Raw genomic sequence first — 14,848 nt, forward strand, 5'->3', positions numbered from 1 at the left:
CCCCACCATTCCACCTGGCCAGCACCCATTTAGCGTTCGAAATTGAATTAAGCGTCACAGTTTTCCTTAGAAACGTAGATGTCAGCCGTCTCCCAAGCTGCCTTTAATGGAAGGATAATTTAAATTACAAATGAACTGCTGTGTCGTTTGAAGGAAGCGGGGCAACCTTTATGAAATATCTTACTTCATATTGTAGCCATTGTCCTGGAGATGTAGTCAGGTTTCAGTTTTAACCAGATATTCCTTCAAAATAATATATAATTCAAATTTGAATGTGACGTTTAACTTCATTTATTTTAGTATTATTACAGTTATTTGCTTTGAGTAGGAATTGTAATACTTTTAAGTTGGTGTTTATTGTTATCTCCTGAACAGAAACACTATTTAAAAAGTTAAACCATATTCACTCATACTTCAGCTAGTAATTTCAACCAAAAGCTTATTATTTTATTTAAATTAGTTTTTAATTTTTTCCAAATTTTTGTAAACTGATCTCTCTTACTACAATTGGGGCTTTCAACTTTTTTCCTTCGAATAAATGTTTTCATAAATCCTAATAGAAGATATTATCAAAAACATTTAGAAGTAAGGAACGGATTTTTATGTATTTAAAAATGCCAAATATTTAACTAAAATATGCATTTATTTTCGTCAATTATGTGGAAAATATGTGATTTTCTTAAAATATTTTCTGGAATATTTAAGTAAAATGGACATTTTTTTTTATGAAAATGGAATTTTTTTTGGGGGGGGGGCAAGTTATACAAGAAAAGAATATTTTTACAATTTATAATAATTTATTAGGAACAAAATAATTTGTTTTTACAAGTTATAATGATTTATACAACAAAGAACATTTCTACTATTTATAAAAAGATGTGTTAAATTTTCAATTTTGAAAACTTCACTCTTCGAAATTGTTTGCAACCACATGAAATTTCAAATGTTGGAACGTAAAGTGACGACGATCTGGGCGTAAGATGGACTTGTAACGACTAAAAGATCGTTCAATATCTACAGATGTTATAGGTGCCTTGCTGAAAGAAGTTATCTCGTTGGTTGTAAAGGGTACACGATGTTCTGAGGTGACTTCTGTTCCACTGATAATATCAGAAATCTGGCAGATGGTCTCCCACCCTTTGTTCTTGCTCAGTACTTCTACCAGTTTTGATCTGATCAGATCTCCCTTACTCCCAGGTATTCCTTCCACCTTTTCGATGACTTTTTTAACGTTGGACACGTTTTCTGTCAGTCGAACATTTTGGGACTCAAGTTGGGTAATGGCTTGTGCAAGAAATACGCAATTGTCAGAAATGAATGCAAGGTCGTTCCTTAAATTAGGTTTCTCGAATAAAGACTTGGCTGTATTTATCGCTACTGCTTCGTCTTCGAGATGTGAAAGGACATTCTTGATTTTATTGTAGTTTTCATAGTAATACTGAGCTGCTTCCAGCCAAGTACCCCATCTTGTCAATATTGGTTCTGGTGGAAGGCACAAGTCTGGATAGAGATCTTTTAGCATTTTAATGCGACTTGGTGCTTTTAAGAACACTTTTTTAACCACTGTGATTCACAGCCCTACAGTCTGTGGTTCACAGTTCCTGTCAACCATCTCCCAATTATGAAAATATGTCCAAAATGAAAAATATGAAAAAATATGTACATATTTTGTTTAAATATGTAGAAATATTTATTTATTTTAATCAAATATGTATAAATATGCGATAACATCCAAATATGTGGAAATATGTGAAATAAAAGTAGACTCAAACGACTTAAAAAGTGTCAGTATGAATACTTCTAGTTGAAAAACGTCTGTAAATTGTCTAGAAAAAAATATGTAAATACATACGAATCCGTTCCCTATTTAGAAGACTGGGTATAGTTAAATTTTAAGAAAGACATCTTTTCTATTTTTCGCAGCATTTCGGGATATTTGATTTGTTTGGAGATAAGAAGCACAAATTCTAAAAAAACAATAAAATTTGTAACGATGAAAAACATGAGAACATGACTCATTTGTTCCTAGAATGCCCCGAGTATGATGTGTTTAGAAAATACTTAAATGTCAATATTAAAAATTAAAATAAAGAAATGAAACGAATGGTTCCATTGGTTTACTGGTTACAATCAGAATAATATTTATAGAATTTTTGAATACTTTAATGCTTTTAATACTCCAGTTATTTTTATGAAATGAAAAGTTTATGTAAGTTAAGTTAGTTACAGTGTAATTAATGATATAAATTTTCATGCTTTACTAATTAAATAAAACTAATTTAAATAAAATACGTAAGCTTTTGGTTGAAATTACTAGCTGAAGTATGAATGAATATGGTTAAACTTTTTAAATAGTGTTTCTGTTCAGAAGATAACAATAAACACAAACTTAAAAGTATTCAAATTCCTACACAAAGCAAATAACTGTAATAATACTAAAATAAATGAAGTTAAACGTCACATTCAAATTTGAATTATATATTATTTTGAAGGAATATCTGGTTAAAACTGAAACCTGACCGCATCTCCAGGACAATGGCTACAATATAAAAGATTTTATTTTTTTGTATAGTACCGATTAGTAGATTTAGTTTTGTTTCCAGTATTTCTTTTCTATTATATTCAAAACAGAGTAAAAAAAAGACCCAACAACTTTGTAACAAACTGTAATCTACAAACATATAAAAATTCTGTTCTAAGGTATTAATAACATAAAAAGCTGTAATTTTAAAAGTTTTCAGATTGCTGAAATTTGTTGTACGAGGGTCGTTTGAAAAGTCCGTGCAAAGTCAGAGAGATAGCACTACTGGCGCGTATCGAGGTTATGTTTAGTTAGTAGCATCTCTTGGAAGAACACACACCAAGTTTCAGCCAGATCGGTCTATTTCTTTGTGTTTGGCATTCGTTTGAATCGAGGAAGTCGAGTGATTTTCAAAAAATGGACGAAAAAGAATTTCGTGTGTTGATTAAACACTACTTTATGAAAGGCAAAACGCCTCAGGAGACTAAAGAGAAGCTTGATAAACATTATGGTGACTCTGCACCTTCGATTAGAAAAGTTTATAAGTGGATTCAAAATTTTCGGAGTGGCCATATGGGCACAAGTGACGCTGAACGTTCTGGACGCCCTGTTGAGGTTACTACTCCAGAAATCATTGATAAAATCCATGATATGGTGATGGATGACAGAAGAGTGAAGGTGCGTGAGATTGCTAGTGCTGTGGGCATCTCGAATGAACGGGTACATAATATTTTGCATCAACATTTGGACATGACAAAGCTATCCGCAAGATGGGTGCCGCGATTGCTCACGCTTAACCAAAAACGAAATCGTGTGAAGTGTTGCAAGGACGGTCTGCAGCTGTTCCAGAAGAATCCGCAGGACTTTAAGCGTCGTTTCGTCACTGTGGATGAAACATGGATACATCACTGCACTCCTGTAGTTAAGGTTAAGGTCTGATTTAAGACAGAAAGAAAAAGAAAAGCTCTTGGGATGTTCATATAATTTTGTTTTTACGAATTTAAATTTATTTTTTTGCGTATTTATATCTACCATTTATGTATCATTGTATCAATTTATTGTATTTATGTATCAATGTCAAACTCCATGCTAAGGGGATAAGCCCCAAAAGCAGTATGAAAAAATAAAATAAAATAAAAAAAATAGATTATAATTAAACTCACTTATTATTATTATTTTTTTTTTTTTTTTTTTTTTGGCGCATCAACAGCTGAGGTCATTAGCGCCCGGAGCTTTTTCCAGTGCACTGCCGGCCTCCGGACAGTGTTCTCTCGTTACAGACAACACTGTCCATCACCGGACAGTGAGCTGTAAGAAGCTCCTAGGAAGAGAAAATCTAAGGGTCAGCTGCTGGATTCGAACCCGGGACCTCCGCGTGGGAGTCCAGTATGCTAACCTCATAGCTAATCCCTTCCCTTCACTTATTATTATTATTTTGATATTCATACATGATCATTAAAAATGTTTATACCACTTTCCATAATCAAAAATTTCATCTATCAAAATGAATTTATTACATAGAATGCCCATATGATTGAAAAGTATCTACTGAGAATATTAAATTACATTTCATCAGCTTTTTATGAAGAAAACAATTTTGTTAGTGTGCATATTATTTTGAAGATTCAATATACAGTGTTCATGCTCATAGTAAATAAATATTTCCTTCTAGACACGACACAAAATGAACATCCAGAGAGCAAATGCAAAAGAGTTTCCATTTTATTATTACTACGTACATAAAAGACACTGTTCTTCCATATTTATTTTATAGCTTGTTGCTGGAAATGGTTATTTAATTGACACCAATGGGAGGAGCTATGTGTAAAAAATAAAAGCACAATGTTTGAAGCATATATTGTTTAATCGTCCGGTTTTAAAACATTAAACTGCTATTTATTTATTTACTTCTGGAGTTCATCCTCTTTCTTTCCTAGCTGACTTCACCATGAAGACAAGATGAATAATGTTTACTAGTAGTTTCCTACGTGCCATGAGTCTAAAAAACCCTTGTAAATTTGTAATGTTTTGCATTAAAATATGAAATTAGAATGTATACTTGAAAGTCATAGTTTAGCTTATCCTTCTTTCTGTTATTTTCGTTCTTTCAAAGAGCTTTTTGTTTATACTTGTGTATTCAGAACACATAGTATAAGTTTCACATTCTTGGATTTTCCTTGATACTTGTAATCTAATTGTTTGTTTTCTTGAAAAGATTTTATTCATTTCTTTTAATATTTCTTTTCATCTTTTTTCTTTTTTTCTTATTTAAATTTAACTGTACGTGAACTCTATTTGTATGGAAGTTTGTTTTAAAAGCAACATGTGGCCTATCTATCTATCTTAATTGAAGAGCTTGGTGCAAAAAGGAGTTATCTACAGTTTTTTAAAATGTTTAGTAGGGACAAAAAACTAAATATGCTTTAAGATGTATTCCTTATGTTGTGTGTCTGCTGTAAGGATTAGTTAATATATTGTGATGGGGGTCATTTGGGGCTCAATTTGAACTTTCTAGGGCATTTTTTAAGCTTGCTACAAGCAAAAGTTATTTTGCAGCTAAAACTCTTTTTTGCACTAAAATCATAATTTTCAGTAAAACTTGAGTACATTTACTCAACAGATTTCTTGTTTTTTGAGCTTTTAAGTGGCATTTTGTGTCTTGTCGAAGCGAATGTTAGATATATTATTATGCCTGTCAAAAAGAAAAATAATAATATCTACCTAATATAAACATTAAATAAACCTAATAAAAAAATTTTTGTTTGATGGGTGGCGTTCATCTTTTCTGTTTGGAGCAAAAGAAAGTTATCTGCAGTAGAAAACTCATTTTTGCTCCAAATCTAACCTAGGTTAGAGAATAAGTAATAATAAAAGAGTCTGCACCAAGCTCTTCAATTATTATCTATCATCTCTATCTGTAATAGTGATTTGATAGCCGAGCGGTTGGAAGCTAAGATTTATTTCAGTTACTTTCCAGTCTTGGCCTTTGATTACCATTAATAAAATGGTATACGAGGGTCGTTTAAAAGTCCATGCAAAAATAAAAACTACTTAATTTTTTGGGGTAAACCTTTTTTATTTTTCAACATAGTCTCCTTTTAGGCTTATACACTTCGTCCAACGCTGCTCTAGTTTGTTGATCCCTTCCGATTAATAGGATTTGTCCAAGTCTGAAAAATAGCCATTCGTTTCTGCAATCACCTCCTCGTTTGAATAAAATCTTTTTCCCGCCAGCCATTTCTTCATATTGGGGAACAAATAGTAGTCCGAGGGAGCCAAGTCTGGAGAATAGGGGGGGATGTGAAACGAGTTGGAACCCTATTTCCATTAATTTTGCGACCACAACTGCTGAGGTGTGAGCTGGTGCGTTGTCGTGATGGAAAAGGACTTTTTTGTGGGCCAATCGTGGGCGTTTTTCTTGCAGCTCGGTTTTCAAACGGTCCAATAACGATGAATAATATGCACCTGTAATAGTTTTACCCTTTTCCAGATAGTCGATGAGGATTATTCCTTGCGAATCCCAAAAGACAGTCGCCATAATCTTTCCGGCCGAAGGAACGGTCTTCGCCTTTTTTGGCGCAGATTCCCCCTTGGTAACCCATTGTTTAGATTGTTCTTTGGTCTCAGGAGTGTAGTGATGTATCCATGTTTCATCCACAGTGACGAAACGACGCTTAAAGTTCTGCGGATTTTTCTGGAACAGCTGCAAACCGTCCTTGCAACACATCACACGATTTCGTTTTTGGTCAAGCGTGAGCAATCGCGGCACCCATCTTGCGGATAGCTTTGTCATGTCCAAATGTTGATGCAAAATATTATGTACCCGTTCATTCGAGATGCCCACAGCACTAGCAATCTCACGCACCTTCACTCTTCTGTCATCCATCACCATATCATGGATTTTATCAATGATTTCTGGAGTAGTAACCTCAACAGGGCGTCCAGAACGTTCAGCGTCACTTGTGCCCATATGGCCACTCCGAAAATTTTGAAACCACTTATAAACTGTTCTAATCGAAGGTGCAGAGTCACCATAATGTTTATCAAGCTTCTCTTTAGTCTCCTGAGGCGTTTTGCCTTTCATAAAGTAGTGTATAATCAACACACGAAATTCTTTTTCGTCCATTTTTTGAAAATCACTCGACTTCCTCGATTCAAACGAATGCCAAACACAATGAAATAGACCGATCTGGCTGAAACTTAGTGTGTGTTCTTCCAAGAGATGCTACTAACTAAACATAACCTCGATACGGGCCAGTAGTGCTATCTCTCTGACTTTGCTCGAACTTTTCAAACAACTCTCGTACGTTTGGCATAAAAATACAATGATACAAAATAGGAAATAAGGAAATTCTAGTTAAACTATGCAAGTGTTTGTATTTTTTGCCTTTTTCTCAACTGCAGTTTTCACTGCAATAAGTTTTTGTAGTGGGTCCAATCTAATAGATGAACATATAATTTTATAAGCGGCCCGCTGGCTTATAGTGAATTTCCAAAGTGGCCCACGAAATCATTTGGGTTGGCCACTCCTGGCTTAGTTCGTAAATGACTACAGTTGAGTTCTTTAGTGGTTATAAGAAAGAGGCTAGACTAAATCAACCATAGCTAGAAGAACAAAGTTACCCTATTGTGGGGTGCCAGGTCATGATGGCGTGGAAAGTAATGATCTAAGCTACGAAATTTATATTATTTGAAGTAAAACCCTCGTGTCTCACTTGGTCTCATTTAATTACATTTTTGTGTCTACTAACCAATGGTGTATTCATAAAATATCATTAAATGTGACAGAGGAGATCCAAAGGGTTCGTTTTCAAGCAATAATAATTTTTAATTAGAATTAAATGTAAATAAATAACTGATATGTCTTTACATTGGAAATGGATCTAAATTACAAGGTAAAATTTTAAAACTAACGGACATCACTAATAATGTTAGCAATGGAAATAATAAAAATCAATAGTACAGGTTTAAAAAGTTGGAAAAGCAATGAACACGTATGGGATACTGTAGAAGGTGGTGCACATAAAATACAAACTTTCTGGGAATAAACTTCGAATAATCAATACGTTGTAATAAAATTTTGAAAATAATATTAATAAAGCTGAAATTCCAGCAAAATGACGCATTTATCAGGTTTATACACCCAATTTCATTATGACTGATTATTTAGAAGGGGTAGTAGAAATTCATGATGCAAAATGGTTATTGAAGGTTATGTGAATTATTAAATTTAAATTACATACCTTTAAAATCAGAATTGCATCAATTGCTTACTGCATGGAAATATTGATAGAAAATATTATGCGATCCGTTTGTTATTCAATATTTTAAAACCGTACAGATTAAAAAATGTTAACAAAATTTATATAAAAAAAAAGAACTATGTTTGCACGTGCTTTTTTTTTGTGTGCTATGCTAATATATAATACATATAAGAACAAATACATAAGTAGCATGAAGAAGGAATTCACCCAATAGTAAAACTCCCAAAGAAGAGCACAGTTCTACTGTACACAAGCACTTACTTCATTAAAAAGATAACGTTATCACCGGCGCTTCAATCGCCTTTGATGATTTCCTTACAATAAAGTAAGTTTAGAAACTAGAGGATTAGGATTTAGGAAAATGTGGTATAAAACTTGAACTCGCAGCTTTGGAAATATTGGGAACAAGGAGATCTTAGTACAAGATAGTGTAATAACTTGGTCTTAGAAACTGAGTAAGAAGCATTAGTAGCGAATTAGATTTAGATGGAGTATTTCTGATTGAAAGAATTGGATTCTGTTGATACAGGTAGCTTTGTTTGAGCCCCAAAGTTCCATTCTGTAAGTCCAGACAGGTTAGAATATCATGCGGTAGATCAGTCGTTTGTTGTTGAGTGAACGTTTCAATCGTTTGTCGAAAAGTCTGGAGAGGTTTGAATCATCTGTTTAGTTCTTTCCATTTAAGTCTAGTGTGTGGATTCCAGGTTAGGCGTTTGTCCATGAAGAGTCTTAGGTATTGAACACAGTCTATTGTGGGAAGAGGAGTGTGGTTTAAGTAAACGGGTAAAAGGTAAAAGCATCATATCCATTCCAACTTTTCATTTCTTTAGCCAAGGCTCAATGGTTTCTAAATGTGATAGCCAAGGGAACGATATGCAATGTCTGGGTTTTGGTGAGGAGACTGAATTGTAAAAGATGTGACACTTCCCACCGAATGCGTAAAAATAGTGGGATTTCCCACGGGGCATTGCCGACACTGTGGCAAAGAAAATACCCTATTTTGGGCACTTTAGGCAACGCGTCAAAAACCCCTCTTATATGGATTTTAACTCTTTTAGGGGTTAGGCAAAAGTTCTCTTCAAGAGGAACTTAGATTGAGGAGGGGATCTGCAAAGCTATGCTTTGGACCAACTTCCCAGGTCATAAGGTAAGCGAAGCAATCTGGTTGTGCAATTCCTATAATCCGAACCGATCTGAGGCGTACCTTGGACTGAGTTAGAACCTTCGCCAGCTGACAGGTTTTCACAAGAGCACGAAACAGAGGGCATCTGATGATGCTAGATCTAGAACTGGTCAGATTCTGTTGGAACAAGATGGAAACTTCAATACATCTTCTAATTGATGCCACAATCCAAGACAGATTTAGATGCCTAGGAAGTTTTCCGTGTGATAAAGATTCTGAAATTGCTCAGATATCTTGAAACAATTCATCATGCATCAACAATCAACCCTGTTTACTGATCTTAATAATAGTATAATAATGTAAAGTTTTTGTTCTTTTACTAAAAACTTTAACTACAACTAGTGACTGCCACTAGTTAATTTAATAAGTTTGGGTTTGGTAAATAATAAAACTCTCTAAACTTATAAGTAGTAATTTGATTTATTAACACATTAACATTTACTAGCAACTATTGCTATTCATTACATCTACCATTTACAACAGTCACAACAGTTTACTGTTACTTACTCACTACGTAACGCCACAAAACTGTTCCACGTCTGACTACTGGTCCGCACTGCACTGCATTGCGCTAGACTCAACCGCACTAACGAAGCTCTACTCACTAACTGACTAACTGCCCAACTGGCTAACTCTGAAGCACTCCGCAACACTGACTCTCTCAAACTGAGACTGACTGCAACTCTGTCTGACTGCAACTCCAACTGCAACTCCCCCACTCCAACTGGGACTGCCCCACTCCAACTCCGTCTGTCTCACTCCAACACATACTGGGAAAACACATACTGCCCCCATTCCAGCTGGGGCCGCTCCCTTAGCTTACTTTTACACAGTGGTGGACCGTTATAGGCTACGGCCACTAAACTCCTAGAACAATCTAGCCCTTTCTTCTCCGGCTCAGGTAAAGCCTGGCCTTTTGTTTACACAGTGGTGGACCATTATAGACTTTGGTCAGCCAACTCCCAGAACAATCTAGGCCTTTCTTCTCTGCCCAGGTCAACTTCGTTACAATATGTTTTTCTTTATTTCTGTTTTCATAATGGAATTTATTGAATTAACTTTACATTTCAATTTAAGATTTGTCAGTATCTGAGGTCATTGTCCAGAGCATTTTTCAGAGCACTGCCGGCCACTGGACAGGATTCTCTCGTTACATTCAACACTGTCCTAAAGCTATATGACGCTTCTTGGAAGAGAGAATTTATTGGGCAGACAGTACTTGAACCCGAGATCTCTACGTGGGAATCCACTAGCACTAGCCACTAATCTAATCACTTTCTCTCAAAATATTACTATTATTAATTACAACTTACAGCGTCAGGAGAAAGTAAAGTAGCTAAGGGAAAAAATAGAAATCTCATGGTTAACTCAGAACGAAATCTACATATTTGTTAGGTATGCATCTTGTTTAAAATCAATATTTTAATTAAAAACCATTCATGCTGGTAATTTTTTCCCAGTTATACAATTTTTAATTGGGTGTTTACTTTTTGCCCGGTTGTTCATCACTTATTAAATCTTTTCTGATTTTAAAATACTCATTATTATTCACAGTGAATAATTACAGACCAGAGAAGATGAAAAATTAATAATTAATGGAACCGTTAGAAATGATTACTGGCAACAAAAAATATTGAACGACTAATAAGAGTAAAAGTTGGAAGAACTTTATTAATGAAAAAAGGGTTCTCAATTAAAAAAAAAATGTTTGAGTCAAAAGAAATAAATGAAAACGAGAGTAACATAACCTGCAAGCGAAACTTTCGGTTTACAGTTTGAAGAACTTAAGAAACAAAAAATGCTAATCAAAATCTTTCGAACTTCATCAGGATGATAATAACAACATACAAGCACTATTTCTTCCTCATTTTTATTTGAAGACTGAATATAAAATATTTCGAAAAACTATAGTTTATGCAGACAGTTTTTTTTTTTCTGAAACTTGGGACAAACTGTCACAAATTTAAACTACAGCAAATCCTGTAGAAATAAGTATAAGAAACTTGCAAGTAATATATATATATAACATGCGAACTACGGAGGAAAGATAAAACCAACAATATTAACTAGCAAGGACGTCCTAACCACATTTTCAACTGAACTAATTGTGTTTTTCGCTCACAGATAGCAGCTGTGTATAGTTGCAACAAATGTTCCCATACACAAAGAGGCTGTGCCATAATAATTAAGTGGGTTGAAGTATTGAGTATAAATAGATTCAGTTAACGAGGGTATTCTTCAGTTATCCAATACAAATTTTGTAAACAAAAAAAAAATGAAGTATTGTTAAAATATGAAGTCATTGGAGCTTTTTTACAGTCCACAGCCGGTCTCCTAACTGACAGCTGTGCAGCGTAAAGCCTTCTCTTTCGACTTACAGCATCTCACGTGTTTTGTAGAGAAATCTGTCTGACCGGAACCGTCGACGTTTGTGTAAGAAGTATTAGTTTCGTTTTGCCGAAAACATGATACTACACATGTAGTAGAGCAACGAATTGTCGTGAAATTTCACATGAAACTTGGTGAAACCGCTACTGAAACTTATCTTTTATTAAAAGAAGTTTATGGCGTTGAATGTTTATCACGTGCGCGAGTTTTTGAGAGGTTCAAGCGTTTCCAAGATGGCTGAGAAGACGACGAAGATGATGACGGCCCGGGTCGCCCTTCCACGTCCAAAACGGATGAAAATATTGATTATAATTAATCAACATTACTACCGTGAGGTGCTTGCTCAATTCCGTGAAAGAGTAAGGAAAAAACGACCCGATTTGTGAAATAACAGTCATGGGTTCTCCATCAAGACAACGCGCCCGGCTCACACTGTATTGTCTGTCAAGACGTTTCTAGCCCAAGTACAACATCCCAGTTTTAGGCCACCCACCTTATTCGCCTGACCTGGCCTCATGTGACTTTAGATCTGTTCCCCAAAGTCAAATCTGCATTAAAAGGAACACGATTTCAGTCCGTTGGAGCTGTGAAAGAAAAAGCGGCACGCGTCATGCTGGAGCTTACAGAAAAAGACTTCCAGCACTGTTTCGAACAATGGTAAATTCGCATGGAGCGTTGTAGGGATAGGGGAGAGGTGTATTTTGAAGATGATAATAACTAAATATGTATAAATTTAAAATAAAATGTTTTACAGCATCAGTCTCGTTATTTAATAGCCACACCTCGTATTCTCTCGTTGCAGTACACTTCGTCAGTCTCCTTCGTAAGTTGAAGGGCAGAATTCGAACCTGACTCCACCTAAGAGTCTACAAAGCAAAGCGATTCCCATCCATTGTTCAAAAAAACTCATTAACAACGACTTCTTCTTACAACTATTCTCAAAGTTGTAACTCACAAATATTTTACGAACTCCGAAAATCACAAAATTGCAAATATCTGTCAGAGCACAATTAACTTCTCCCACTATTAGTGTGAGAGAAATTAATTCCTATGAAGTTAGGGAATGTAATAATAGAGGTTTCTGTGTACAAATTTTTGTTCAATTTAATTGAAATAATATTATAGTTATAGTCTTAACAGTGTTTCACAATATAACTTTTTTTCTGAGTTATAGTAGCTGCCTCAGATAGTCTTTCTGTTCAAAGCAAATTGCTTCCATTTATTTTTTTTATCAATGGCCATGATTCGGCGATATAGTGAAGCCTGAATTTATCAAAGCTCTATATAGCCGAGGCAATCTAGTGGTGCGGAACATATTATCTTTGAACTAACAACTAAAAAGTATTCTCCATATTTATTACAGAAGCCATGGATCGTTGAGTAACTACTTTGACACTAATTGAGAATACTTAGCTATTTTTTTGCGCAGCATGAATTCTTTATGTAACCATATAGTAGCGCATTGTTCGCAGTGGGGGAAATAATCCATGTTCCTCTCTTTTCTCGCAAAAATCCAATTTACAAATGGATGCCTCACTTAAAATAGACTTGAAAATATGTAACGCTAAATCATTTTACATTCTGCAGGGACAAACGCTGTTGCATTCAGCTTCCTAGGTGTTGCAATCCCACAGGTTTCTAACACAAAACTGCATATTCAAGGAAACAAATAATTTTGAAGCCAATCAAATTTTTGGCTCACTTTTTGCACAATTACTTAATTAATATTCTTAATTATACTTATCCTTTTATACCTAAATCAATAGATTTTAATTTTTAGGGTTCCCTATCTCAAATCCTCTGAAATTGGTCCATAGCTTCCCAAGAAGTGAGCGGATCCCAGTTTAAAAAAAAACAAAAAAAAAAAAACGTGATTTAGACCAAAACCTTTATGTTGGTTACTATAAGTAAGATCATAAACGTAATATAAAATGTTAATATCCTCTTTCAAGTTTAGAATAGAATAAATCTTTATTTCAATAAAATTATACAGGGTGTTTATTTTAAGACGGCTCAAATGCATTTCATGGTTAAACGGTTAATCTGAGCAAAAAATGGTAGAGGAAAACTTTTGTTGCCCGTCACCTCTAGTTTTAGAATATGTGACTTGATTTTAGATTCCTGCCCGCATACGCGGCTGACGCTTGACCAAAAGTGAGGGTTTGCAGTTGACCCCCATTTTCATATACACAGTTTTAAAGAGTATAAAAAGTTATGAAAGAAACCGGAAACCGCAGTTCGATATCTTCAAAATCTGATATTTATGAATCATATTTCAATTTTTTAACTTGTTATCAAAGAGAAAGAAGAGCACGCGATAGGTCATTTTTATGTATTTTTTCATCCCCTTTCTACTGAAAATATTGCCAAGGCAGTAAAGCTAGTATTTTTCTTAATATCGGGAAATAAGTCGTTTTCCGAGTGATTTTTCTAAGAAAAATAAAATGTTAAGAGCTTTAAATGTTCTCAAGCATACACAACTTGGCTAAAAATTAATTTTACATCCGTTACAAACAAGAAGGTTTAATTATTATTTGGTAATTAAACGCAACTCTCCCAAAATTCAGCCGCGTATGCGGGCAGGAATCTAAAATCAAGTCACATATTCTGAAACTAGAGTTGACGGGCAACAAATTTTTCCTCTACCATTTTTTGCTCAGATTAACCGTTTAAGCAGGAAATGCATTTGGGCCGTCTTAAAATGAACACCCTGTATTATACAAAAAAATAAATAAAGTGTAATTTACAAAACATTGTAACCTTCATCACAGTGCTATTAGAAAGGTTAAGACGAGCAGGATAAGAATGCAGGGAAAAAATCTGCAGCTAGTGTAGAGAGTTAGAGAAGGATGTGTTTTAGTCTTTTGTGCCTTTAGGGAATAGAAGGATCTGCAGGAGGCTATGTCGCGGCAGAGTGGATTAGGGATGACAGTCTAGGATGGAAAGGAGTTGCAGCAGACGATTTTTGGATATAGGAGTGTATGACAGTCTCGTGGAGTGAATCAATTTTAGTGCGTTGTGGAGAATCTAAGAAATTTGTTCTGTGTTGTCCTGGAGTATCTTGATATTGCTACTACAAGTCCAGGCTCCAAGCGGAGCAGGCGTAGAGCAACATCGGGCCGAATGTCCAAAGGAGGAGTTTGTTGGTCACCAGTCATTTTTGGAGTCACATGAGAGTAGAGGAAATAATAGTCTTGTAGTCCAGTTTGTCGTGAGTTTACTTTGTCCTGAACGTGTGCAGTTAAAGTCATTTTGTTGTCCGAAATTCAAGTTTAGAGTTTTTCATAAGTAAACCAATTTTTTAAAAACAAAAAACTACATTTTTTCCCCCATTTCAGATGAACTCAAAACATGTATAATCCACGCGTTAGTATATACCATTTTTTTTTGGACTGCCAGTACATCATAGAGTGAAACAACTAATTTGGCATTCTTTTGAAAGAATGCAAGTGATTGCAATTGCATTGGTTTTTACAGCGTTTTCTCCTGACT

At 34.9% G+C, this 14,848-nt stretch overlaps 1 protein-coding gene across 5 annotated transcripts in view; it reads right to left on the reverse strand.

The window, feature by feature from the left end:
* LOC141461765 (TWiK family of potassium channels protein 7-like) overlaps positions 1 to 14,848 on the reverse strand; it is a 224,632-nt gene that overhangs the window by 25,972 nt on the left and 183,812 nt on the right. The gene's annotated exons all lie outside the window — the stretch shown is intronic.

This window comes from Rhodnius prolixus, unplaced genomic scaffold (genome assembly GCF_049639745.1).
Source record: "Rhodnius prolixus isolate KJV_2025 unplaced genomic scaffold, Rpr scaffold_12, whole genome shotgun sequence".
NCBI lineage: Eukaryota > Metazoa > Arthropoda > Insecta > Hemiptera > Reduviidae > Rhodnius > Rhodnius prolixus.